Genomic DNA, 12,936 nt, shown 5'->3' on the forward strand with positions numbered 1-12,936 from the left:
GATCCTTAAGTGACTGGGCAGCACTCAGTATCAAACCCCTTAAAGACATCTTGTATTTTTTTTTTTAAGATTTTACTTATTTGACAGAAAGAGACACGGGGAGAGAGGAGAACACATGCAGGCGAAGAGGGAGAAGCAGGCTTCCTGCTGAGCAAGGAGCCTGATGCTATGCAGGCCTTGATCCCAGACTTTGAGATCATGACCGGAGCAGAAAGCAGACGCTTAACACTTAACTACTGAGCCACCCAGGTGCTCCTTGATGCCTTCTTTAACTGTTCCTCTGCACTCTTAGTTATTAAGAGTTATCATATTTTGCTATTTGATTTCAGTTTATCTCCCTTTTGTACTTTAAAACACATTTAAAAAAAATTTTTTTTAAGATTTTTACTTATTTATTTATTTGTTGGAGAGAGAGAACACAAGTAGGAAAAGAGGCAGGCAGAGAGAGAGGGAAGCAGACTCCCTGCCGAGCAGAGAGCCCGATGCGGGACTCAATCCCAGGACCCTGAGATCATGACCTGAGCCGAAGGCAATGGCTTAACCCACTGAGCCACCCAGGCACCCTTTAAAACACATCATTAAGGTTAATGTTTCATAGGATTATAATCTGCCTGCATTCATAATAAGATTCAAAGATAATCCTAAAAATCTTCTTTCTAGCATGTTTTACCTTTCATGTATTCATTCATCCATTCATTCATTCACCTCAGGTACTGAAATAGATGCTGCAAATTCAGTGGTGGACAAAACACATAGTCCTTGCTTCTTGGAGTTTACCCTGTGATGGCGGGGATGTTAGTTAGTAAATGAGAAAACAAATGTCAAATATACATGGAACTTAAACTTAGTATTATGGAAGGAACAGTGGGCAAAACAACAGAGAGTAACTGGGGGTACTCTGTGGGGGAGGGCGGGACAACTGAGAGGAGAGACCCCTACTTAAAAATAGGGTAGTTAGAACTTTGAGACATGAACACTGAGGAATCAGCCATGAGAATAGGTAGAAGGTGGTTCAGGCAAGGGCACAGCATGTACCAATGCCAGAGAACAGGGCGATTAGCAAGGAATTGAAGGAAATTTCTAGGTGGGAGTGTTATGGGAAAAGGAGAAAATGGGAGAAATGAGATTGGAGAGATAGCAAGGGCTAAACAGGGTATCCTGACCGTGATTAGGAATTTGAAATATTTCAATTTGAAATACTGTCAAATAAATACAAATCTTAAAGACCACAAGCTTTCTGTATATTACCAATTATACATATCTTGAATTTCCTATGTTCCAACTTAAACTATAGTGGTGAAACTAGTAATGCCTACAAAAGGATGGATAAGAGAAATATTATGAAAGGGCAAACAGGATTTGGTAACTGACCGGACCCAGGAACTAGGGGGAGAATTTGAGCAAGAGACTTAAGAATTACACAAAAGTGGATCATCATTAGTAACAGCCAACACTAAAGAGCACCTGACTGGCTGAGCTGGTTGCGGGTGTGACTCTTCAGGGTCATGAGTTTGAGCCCCACATTGGGTGTGGAGCCTACTTAAAAAAAATACTAGCCAACACTTAAACGAGATCTCTTATGTGCCAGGTACTATTACTTACACACACACACACACATACACATACACACTACATCTATTTTTTATATCTCAATTATCCCATGAGATAGATTTACTATTCCTCATTTTACAGATGAGAAAAATGAAGAGCAGAGAAATAACTTGCTCAAAGTCATGCAAATATTAAGAGGTGGGATTTCAATCCAGGCACTGTAGTTTCCAATTTTGCACTCTAACAACTAAGCTATACTGTCTCTATCAAGACATCAACTAGGAGAATCAGTTGCAAAAGTGTTGGATGTTCTCAGTGTAAGTAACAGCAATGTATATCAGAAGGAATTAACAGAATATTTAAATTATATATATGTATCTGTATACATATATATATATATATATATTGTGTTTAGGGTGGGGACATAAATTTAGGATCTGTGCAACTATGAGGCAGAATGATGGTTTTAGGGAAAAGTGGAATCTGGAAGTTGGAAAAGTTTTTAAAAACATGATAGTTTACTTCTTGGAGAAAATATGGGAGAAACAGATAAAGTGAATCAAACTGTGGGAAATGTTCATGCAGTGGCAGAGGAGCAGAAAAACAGGACTATCAACAGGTCTTGGTAAATGATTAAACACAAAAAGAGAGAGTAAGGAAGGAGTCAAAGATGAATGAGTTGACAGTAGTGACTAAGAGGACAATGGAACCATTAAAAGGGGCAAAGGTATTTTTGAAGATATGAAGTCTAGAGATGATGTAGAACTGAGGAGGGATCACTTTAGAACAGAACAGAATGTAAACATCCATGCCGCAGGGGAAGCATTCAAACCCTCTGGTCTGGCTACAACCTACTTTATCTGTATTATCAACCTTGCCTCCTCTGGGGCTACCAGCATCCCTTGGAATTTTTAGTAGTAAGTGACTGGTTTAAGCAATAAAACAAACGTATGAAAGAACTAATTTAACTGAAATTTCGGTTATTTAGTCCACACTGGATTCAGGGCATCAAACACGTATCTAGGCCAAATCTCCATCTTTTAATCTGCTTTTTTTCCCAAGTTACCTTTCTTCTTAGAATAACCCATGAGTGAAAAGATGGCTTCAGGCCCCCCTTTTGCTAAATTTAAATCCATTGTCAAAGATAGAGCACCCTTCTTGGTAAAACCAGCCTAAAGCCGAGCATTAACTCAAATATGCTTTCACCCTGGAGTCCTGCCGCAGCCATATGGGCTGAGTGAATAGTTTCCCAAAGGAAATGATCAGAATAGGGAATGAAGAACAAAAAGGTCTACTAAAATCCCTTCTGCTATATAATGGAGTAGCTTAACAAATCCTCTTTCCCCACACTTGACAGGAAAATCCTCAGGTGAAGGATGAGGGGTAAGTTCCTCAGTTTTGATGTTCTTTTTCCTCTGAGCATACAGCAAGAATTTTGTTTGATTATTTTAAAAGGATTTTGTCAGAGTGCACACAAGCTGGGGGAACACAAGGCAGGAGAAGCAGGCTCCCTACTGAGCAAGGAGCCCCATGTGGGATTCGATCCGATCCTAGAGCGCTGGGATCATGACCTGGCCCATCCAGGAGTCCCCATCAAGAATTTTAAATGCTTACTGAGGTGCATGTTACCTCCAAGGGAGCAATTTACAGCCCAAACGGTTATTTTTTTGAAACAAGATGGCTTCTATTTTAAATCCAAAGGACATTCATTACAACAAAAAAAGACTAGGAATTAGGACTGTATAAACTTCTTTTCTAATCACTTAGAACTACTGAAAAGTGCTTTCCCATGTGGACTGTGTTTTATGCATCAAGGGAAGTAATTTCCCCTAACGTAAGTAGGAAGTCACACATTTTTCTAACCAGGGAAGCCGTGCAAATCAGATCCTGGTGTATCCCACTGCTTCATTCCCCATCTTCCACTGAACTGTCGCCAGGCCTTTAAGGCCAGGTGAAAAACTCCCAACGAACACCTCCTGACCTCCTTTAACCTCCCGCTGCAGCCCGGGCGCAGACCCGGCCTCCGCAGGCCCACCCACCAACAAGCAGCGACCCGAGCCGCGCTCCTTTCAGGGAGAAGGAAAAGACGTCTCGGGATGTCTCTCCACCTTCGCAAACAACCTCTCCCAGTCTCAAGAGAGGAAACGCGAGTGATGCCGCTGGAGAATGAAAAAAGCCTTCCGTCTGCCAACACCCAGAAAATCTTCCCCGGCGTGCTGGCCAACAGAGAGAGGGTCCCCTTTCGGGCCTCCGGGTGCCTCATCCGGCAAGGAGCTCTCCCTCCTCCTCCTCGCTCCCCGCAACCGGTGAAAACCAAAGCCGCCCGGACCTAACGCCAACGCTCCCCGGTCCGACCGTACCCTCCACCCGAGCAGGCCCCGCCTCCCCAGCTTTCCAGTAATGAGAGCCGGGAAGGGGGCGCCGGGGAGATCCCGATTTCCCTCCGCAGACGGCGCAGACGCACGGCCCGAGGGAGCCGAAGTCTCATCGGCGCCCGGGATCCCCTCCGCGGTTCCGCGCTGCCTAACGGGGCAAGTCGCATGCGCACGGGGTTGCGCCGGGGAAAGGGAGAGTGAGGGGAGGGGCAAATACTGAGCGCCGGCCGTCGGAGCCCGCGGGGGTCACTGACGACGCATGCGCCAGCAGGGAGCGCAATCACAGACTGGGCTTGCGGCTACCGGCTTAAAAAGGAAACCCCCGAGAGCGAGAGCGCGAAGGAAATCTGGCCGCCGACGCGTGCGCGCTCCCGGTGAGTAGCGCCCCACCGGGTGGGCCCGGGGCCTGAAGTCCGTCGGTAGGCTTGCCTCGGCGGCGCATGCGTGCTCCCGGTGCCGGTGGAGGAGGGGAAGGGAAGGGAGGGGGAGGAGCGGGCGGCAGTAGCGGTGAATTTTTTTGGGGGGGGGGTGCGCCACTCAGCCCCAGGTGCTGCTTGTGCTGGGAGCCGCTGTGTCTCCTGGACGCTCCGGGTTAGTGGTTCCGAGTCACCGCAGCCAGACTCCAGGGTGGGGGAGGGAAAAAGCCGGAGCCGCCGCAAGCCACACGGTAAGGGCGCGGAGAAGGGGAGGGAGCGGGGGGCGGTGTGTGTGTGTGTGTGTGTGTGTGTGTGTGTGTGGCCGGGGGGCGGCGGCCGAGGGAGGGGAAGGCGGGAGCTGAAGCCCAAGTTTTGCCTGTCGCCCTAGTGTGCCTTTTCCCGGGAGTTGGGGTGGAGTCGCGCCCTGGTTGAGGGGCCCTCCGGGGCTGCCGGGGTTACCTGCGGGGCAGGGGCGGGATTGGGGTGCACGGTGGGGCCGGTGGCCGGAGCGCGCCTCCGGGCTGGGGCCGGTTCCAGAGGCCGGGAAAGCCGGAGACGCGGTGCCGAGAGGGCTTTCGCTGGGGACCCGCTAGGCCTTGTGACCCACTTTATTCCTGTCACAACTCGGGCACGTTTGGAGCGGGGCCCAATGGGGCGCCGGGGCGGCCAGCTCCTCCGGGGAACCCCCGCCCTCCCGGCTGCCGGCCCGCGCGCCGCGGTCCGCTGTCCGAGCGGCGGCCTCCGCCCGTGGGCTGGTTCCGTTAGTGGTCGTGGTTCCGGGGCTCGGTTCCCGGGGAACGCGCGGCTTCGCGCGTCCAGCGCGGGAGACTGCGCGGGTTCGAGGGCTCGCGGCGCGGCGCCGGGTCTTCCTTCTGGCGACCCGCGCCTCCCCGCGCCCTGTCACCACCGCGGCTGGCTGTTCTAGATCCCTTTCCGCCCGCGAAGCTGGAGTCTGTGGATCTGGTCCTGGCGCTCTGGCTCCTGGGGTGTAATTTCCAACACGTAGCGCCGCAGAGCTTGTATTCTTCAGAGTGTTTCGTTGGGGTACAGGTCGTCCTGTTGATAAGTCAGCAGGATCCTGAGATAATGTCTTGGCCTCTGATCTGGGGATTGAAGATCGAGTCAGGTGGTCGTTGTCTTGCTCTTAGGAAGGCTTACTAGCCTTTATTTTTTCCTTTACAGTGAAAGAAAAGCACAAGAAGAAAGTTTTACAGTCATTATTGATATGACTATTCTGCTGATCCCCCAAATCAAAAAAAAGGTAATTTCACGTGAAGATTGCTTTCTAAGTTGTCGCTTTATTTTTAGTGATTTGAGAGTTGTGGTATGTTTGTGTCTTCACCTGCTTGAAAAACAAACGTTCTGAAACGGACGTAATTTAGCTAATGAGTTGCTTTCTTCAAAGTTCTCTCCTGGGACACCTCAGATCTGGTTTGTTTTAAAATCTTGTTGGGGGAAGGAAACTAACTCAGGTATTAGGTATTTGAATGAACAGAATGTCATTAGAGGTTAGCCAGAAGACGACAAATGAAAGTGGTGGTGGAGCTAGTCTTGATCAGCCGTGAGAAAAAGAATGAGGAAGCTTTTTGTGCACTGGCATGGAAAGATCTGCAAAATACGTTATAAAGAGGGGGGAACCCCAAGGTGTAGGACAGTGTGAATAATGTGCTTTATGTGTTAAGATGTGGGGGAGGAATAAGAATATGAACTTGTGTTTGCTCTTCAATTATAAAGATACTCTGGGAGGATGCTGGGGAAGTAGTAACAGTGGGAGAGAGGGAGAAGTAGTAGCCTGAGGAAGGGAGGTGGGAAATGAGATTTACACCGTAAATGTCTTTGTATTCAGAAATTTTTTTGACTATGGTACAGACTCATAAACTAGATTAAACAAAAATCCTCCTCTCCCAAATAATTTGCTTTGTGGGTTTTGTCTGTTTGCCTGTCTCTGTTCCATTACTTGTGATTTTGGACATTTTCAGTGTGATTTCTCTTAATGTTTTTTAGAAAAATGAACTAATATTGAAAGAAAGTTTATGATAAGCTGGGCTCTTTCAACTTTGATTTTTAAGATGCTGACGTCACAGACTAACTCATAAAGATGCTTAGTTGTATTTTGCTTTGCTAAAGCACAATGGCATTATTTACTTTGGGCATTATTGCTGGAATATGTTGTTTTCAGAGGGTAGTTTTGTGTCCCTCTTCCTCTTTTTTTAGGAGTCATAGTTGTATAAAATTTTACTTTTTCTAACCACGAAGTTGTGATAAGTCAAGAATATGGACCCCATTACAATTAATAATAGATTTGATTGTCCAGGTATCTTGTTTTTCAGACTGGGAAACTTTTTTCTCTTAAGGAAATCAGACCCGTACCTCAATAAAATGTCAATTTGTAAATATAGTTCTAATGAAAAATTAAAATAAAATGGAGAAGCAGTGTTCTGTTGGTGCAATAAAAACTTTTTATGATTTATGGATTGCTGTAAAAATTGTATTAAGATATATTTTTTTCTCCTATCGTAACCTTTTTAATTAGGTTAAAATTGAAAAAGGGCTTTGTTAGAGTGGATATAATTTTGAGGGGAGGGTACTGAAACTCCCTCTGGTGGCTAATACTGTATAATCAAAATAGTGAACGTTGAGTAGTGGGTGACAGTTGCTATGGGCATTTTTGTTATGTTACCAGTATTCCTTTTTATTTTGTAGGATTGGATAATTGCATTATTTCTGTTTGAACTGTAGGTCTGAAGTAGCCAAGCTTCTGCAAAATGGCATTTATTTTTCATCTGAATTCCATGTGGGTCTATTAATCCTTTTTGAAAAAAATAGAATCACATTTCAGCATTTTACTTAATATTTTTTTAAAATTACCAAAGTAAATTGATGCTCATGAAAGATGAAAACAATACAATATGTATGTAAGTGAAAACCTCCTTTGAAAATTAAACTTTTGTTTCATGTCCCTCTCCAGAGATAGCTGCTGTTAACACTGTTTAATCTTGTAGATCTTTTTCTGTGTGTTTACAAACATAGACTTTTTAATATTGGAAAATGAATTGTCTTTTCTGTCAGTTTGCCTCTACTATGGGCTCTGTTTCTACTCACAGGTCACAGGACAGGAAAACAACCTGGAGTATGTCAGAAAGTTTAACATATGGTGTACTCTTTATACTCATCTTTTCACTTGTGAGGGTCCACTCATCTTGGGGGGCATTTACAGTTTGCAATTAGGTCATACCAGTGTGAGTTTTATCTGGTTGTAGATTGTATTCAGCTGAAAGAGTTGGATTCCTTGGGTTTTGTAGGACTCTTTAGAGTCCACAGTCTAGGGTTTTCTTTGGATTTTGACCCGGTCTTGCAGACCACTAGAAACTCCCTAGATTACATCAACCTCTCCAGGTCCTCTGAAGGCCCGCTCTGTCCTTAGCTAGGAGATGCTGATTGACTTAGATGGAGTCTAGCCTTGGAAGGGAAAAGGAATAGAAAGGCCTTTTGGTCTGGTTTGTGCTTACCTGACAGCAGACAAAGGAGTATGCACACCTTCACTCACCTCCTATTTCCTCCTGCAAGAGAACACTACCTTTCTAATAATTCTTTTCAGGTGATGGAGTGTGCAGAAAGTTCAGGGGATTAATCAAGACTAAATCTTTACTATTTAGTCTTTACTACAATATGTGATATACATAGAAAGGTGCAGTATCAGTGACGCTACTCTCTGTCGGTTTGAAATCTAGTGTAGTTAAAAGAGCATGTGTGTAATGATTTTAACACAAGGTAGGAAATGATTGATTCCAGAAGAAAAATATACATAAGGTTTATAAGGGTGAGAATGTTTCCAGCTTTTTATTTTTACAGGCATGGGGATTGGAGGAGGGGTTTATATCTCAATCTTTTAAATCGTTAAGAAAGGATAGAACAAATTTAGAAAGCTCAAATCTTAGCTTTTAATGAGCAAGGAAGTAAGGAATTAAATTGCCTTGTTATAGGCAAGCACTATAACAAGGACTAATTGATAGTTGCTTTTTTTTTTTGTTTTTACAGTAGTCCAGTGGAAAGAGTCATCTGATGTTTAGTTTGATAATTATAATACAGCCTCTGTTAGATTTCAGGATTGTTAGGAATATTAGGAAATTTAATTCTGTCAGTTAACTGTTACCTACCATCTAATATATCAGAGAGTATTAGTGTTAAAAGTAAATTGCTTCTTATTAACTTTTCTCAAAGGACATATTTAATATACCACCTCCCCATCCATTTTTACTCATAGTGTTATGTCAATTAATATGTTTGCTGCAAATATTTTAAACTATGAAAGCAAACAACAACATTGTAAAAAATTGAAGCTCCATATTACAGCAAATCACTTTGTTTTGTGTCTATTTCCTTCCAGTTCTTTGCAGATGCATACTTTTTTTAATGTGTAGTTTCTTACAGACATTGTACTAGTCAAGACTGCATTTTCCCTTTTACCAAGTCTAAAATTTTAGATGGAGTTGTATGAATTACTTAAAGAATAAAGTGTCAGAGCAATTTATTGCTTACTAATTAACTCTAATTATTATGGCATTTTTATTTATATGTTGCGTTACAACCATTTGTTAGTCATTTATATAGCTCTGTTAGTGTAACTTCTGGGAATTATGTGGATAGGAGATTACTGTTTTTCTCCATGTTTTTAGTTATGCAGGTTTCAAATTATCTAAACCCATCCTCTTTAGTGACGACTGGACTATTTTCGCTACCTGCTTTAGGTGTGTATTTCACAAAGATGTAATTCTGCTTATTGTTTTAAGTCTTAGAAGTCAACAGAAAGAAATCACTTATAAAAAATTTTTTTTATGAATTCCTTTTGACTTATGCTGCTAAGGATGTGACTTACATTTATTTTTCAGGAATATTTTAATTTCTACAATTATGAGGTCAAATAAGACAAAAGTTCAAATAAGACAAAAGTAAGACAAAAATTCCCATCTTTTTTCAGAGTTCACATTTAATCAGGTACTTTAATTTTTAATTCTTACACAGAATAGTGGAAAACAAGAATACAGGTTGGTTCATGTAAAGAGGTTTTGTATTTAAAAACAAAACAAAAAAGTGGGGGCTTTACTAGTAAGGGTTAAGCCATATCTCTAGTTAAGAATTTGTGATTTGTATTAAAATAAAGCTTTAATGTAAATAATTCCTTTGTCTCTTTCTTAATCTCTTCCCCCTAGTTATAAAAATAGCACATCCCTAACATAGAAAGTTTGGGAGACACAAAAAAGCATGAATTAAATTTTTATCACTGGAAATCCCACTACAAAGAGGTGCCATTGTTAACCTTCTGGAATATCTTCTTTCTGCATTTTGTTTAGCCATTTTATAAATATATGTGTACTTAAAGACATATGATATTTACAAAATGGGCTAATAATGCATCTACTGTAGTGCAAATTATTCTATTCACTTAACAACGAATCCTGAACATTTTTATGTGTTTTTCCACAACATGATTATTCTTAATGGCTATGGAGCACTCTAATCTATGTTTGTGTAATAATTTACTAATTCATCTTTTTCAAGTTGGACATTTAAGTGATGAATTTTTAAATGGTGTCACTTTTTTTTTTTTTTAAAGATTTTATTTATTTATTTGACAGACAGAGACCACAAGTAGGCAGAGAGGCAGGCAGAGAGAGAGGGGAGGAGGAAGCAGGCTCCCTGCTGAGCAGAGAGCCCGATATAGGGCTCGATCCCAGGACCCTGGGATCACGACCCGAGCCGAAAGCAGAGGCTTTAACCCACTGAGCCACCCAGGTGCCCCTAAATGGTGTCACTTTTCAATTAGAATTTAAGTAGATACTGTATTTGTATTACTCTCCAGATTAAACTAAAATTTTATGCTTTTTGTTTAAAAATATAAGTATATAATAAATTAATAATGATCCATAATAGTGAATCCAAGGCTTTTATAATGTTTATTTCTAAACTGTGTTTTACTTTGAATTAAACTAACTTTGCATTTCATGAGCATAAATCATTTGGATAACAGTTACCTAGATGAGCCTGCTAAGTAGGGTGGGGATTTATGAATTAGTCCATACATGAATAAAATGAAGTTCAACAGAGAGGTTTCTTTGCTTGCTCCAAAACACTTCCTTAAAAGGAAAATGTAAATACTGAGAAAGAATCCTTCATCACCCAAAAAATTGACATTAGCTTTATTTAGGATTTCTGTGACATTTTATTCTACTCCTAGGTGTCTGGATCTTCCAGTTTAAGTTGGGGAGAAAAACTAAGTTAAATTACTTTCAAGAGAAAATAGATAAGATTTTGTAGACAGTTTAATGCAGTAGTTTTTTTTTTTTTTTTTTAAAGATTTTATTTATTTGTTAGAGAGAGAGAGATACAGAGTGCAAGCACAGGCAGACAGAGTGGCAGGCTAGAGGCAGAGGGAGAAGCAGGCTCCCTGCTGAGCAAGGAGCCTGATGTGGGACTCGATCCCAGGACGCTGGGATCATGACCTGAGCCGAAGGCAGCCGCTTAACCAACTGAGCCACCCAGGCGTCCCAGTTTTTTTTTTTTTTTAAGATTTTATTTATTTATTTGACAGACGGAGATCACAAGTAGGCAGAGAGGCAGGCAGAGAGAGAGAGGAGGAAGCAGGCTCCCCGCTGAGCAGAGAGCCTGATGTGGGGCTCGATCCCAGGACCCTGGGATCATGACCTGAGCCAAAGGCAGAGGCTTTAGCCCACTGAGCCACCCAGGCGCCCCTAATGCAGTAGTTTTTAATGTGCCTTCTATTGTCTATTTTTGGAAGTTCTCAGGTTTAATGAATATACTTTTAAGAGTGACTGCTTTTTTCTCTGTCATGAAAGTACGAAGTTTTTAGATATTATTTTCTCAGCAACAGGACCACATAGTTAAAATGTTTGGTTTTATTCTAAATAAAGCTTATTTGTAGCCTGAAATTTAATAACAAAGACAGCATACTACTTTAACAAGATCGTAATTACTTTCATTGATAGCATAGTGTAGTGATTAAGAGTGCAAGGTTCTAGAGCTAGCCTGCTTGGCATTCAAATCCTGGCTTTACTGCTGGGTGGTTGTATAACCTTGGGCAAATGTTACCTCAATTTCTCATCTGTAAAAGGAAGATAATACTAGTTTATAGTATGATGTGAAGATTAAGTGAGACAAAAATGCAGATTACTTGAGCAAAGAGTATCCCATAGTGAAGTGGTCAATAAATGTTAGCAGTGATTCTGGTTTTGTTATTTTCATAGTGTATATCAGACAGGGCTTTTACCTTTTTTTTTTTTCCCCTCCCAGTTTAAATATATTTAAGTAAGTTGCTTCGAGTTTTGTTTTTATATAGAGAGTTTGGGAGTACTTGATCTTTTTATGTGACTTAGAATAATAAAGTTACTAGAATATGGTTCCAAGATGCATGGTATTGTGTATTTTTCCTTGATGCCCTTTAACAAGTTTTGATTCATGAAACTGGAAACTGGTTTTCTTCTGTGTTGAAACTTAAATTTTAAGTTTAAATTTTAAACTTAAATTTTTCATTTTAATTTGTGGGTTGTTTCCTAAATAAGATTTTTAATACTACAATGAAAAATGTTAGGACTTAAATTTTATTTTATAAGTTTAACATATAATATATTACAATGGAAATATCAGAGATTTTTATTAGAAGTAAGAGAAGTGAGGGAACCATTTGTTAATCGGAAAACCTGTTTCCAACTCTTAACCTGATAAATTTAGTCTCCATCAGAAATGGTGATGATATAATGTATTTATAATTATAAAACTTTCTTAGTTTCCAGATTAAAGTTTATTGTATGAAATAAGTTTATATTTTTTAACTTCTTCTTAGGCCTGATCATGTTCTTTTTCTGTAAGTCTGTTATTTTGTTGGAGCTGATCATTAAAATTTGTAAACTGATTTTTTTTTTTTTTGAAAAGTGTTGTGGTTTTTATGAAAATGGGTCTTGCTCCTTAGAAAAGAATTAAAGTGCCAAAAACTACAAAGAAAGTTATGATAAAGAAAATCACCTAAAATCTCAGGGATGAGCCCTGAGATTGAAATTTTTTTTTCAGTATTTTCTGAGGCATTTGTGTGTATTTACCAGTTGTAGTTTTAAAGTGGAATATGTGCAGTTTTGTAAACTTTCATGTTTTCTGGATGTCTGTGAATAAATACAGATTATCATTATTGAACTGTTAGTCTTTTACTTTGAGTATTTAATTCATTTACTTTTTTACTGCTCAGTTTGCCACTACCATCAACTTTGACTTCTTTGAATTATCTGCTTTGATTCCTTTTTATCCCTTCTGTTTTGCTTTCTTTTAAGTTAAGTTATTTTGATTGTTTTCCCTCCTGTTTGCTTGTGAGTTAAATATTTTTTCATTATATCTTTAGTGGTTATTCTAGAGATTATAACAAGTATACTTGACTTATTATTATAGTACAAATGACTACTATCATTCCCCAATAAGTCCTCCAATGTTTTTGCATCATTATTCTGTATTTTATTTGTACGTATTTTAAACTGCAGAAAGCAGTATTAGGCAGCTAATTTTTGTTAATATTTACCCTTTCTAGGTTTTTT

The 12,936-nt window shown here is 40.5% G+C and overlaps 1 protein-coding gene across 5 annotated transcripts in view; it reads left to right on the top strand.

The window, feature by feature from the left end:
• Positions 1-4,124: 4,124 nt before the first annotated feature.
• CLOCK (clock circadian regulator) overlaps positions 4,125-12,936 on the top strand; it is a 146,512-nt gene continuing 137,700 nt past the window's right edge. For 3 of the 5 annotated variants that reach the window (XM_044226110.1, XM_044226107.1, XM_044226114.1), the window contains exons 1-2: positions 4,125-4,300; positions 5,525-5,603. The gene's annotated coding sequence lies outside the window, so the exon portion shown is untranslated. Of the gene's footprint in view, positions 4,301-4,477; positions 4,594-5,524; positions 5,604-9,278; positions 9,338-12,936 lie in introns of those variants that run through there. The other 2 variants (XM_044226108.1, XM_044226112.1) reach the window with 2 other exon arrangements.

Source organism: Neovison vison, chromosome 11 (genome assembly GCF_020171115.1).
Source record: "Neovison vison isolate M4711 chromosome 11, ASM_NN_V1, whole genome shotgun sequence".
NCBI classification, from domain to species: domain Eukaryota; kingdom Metazoa; phylum Chordata; class Mammalia; order Carnivora; family Mustelidae; genus Neogale; species Neogale vison.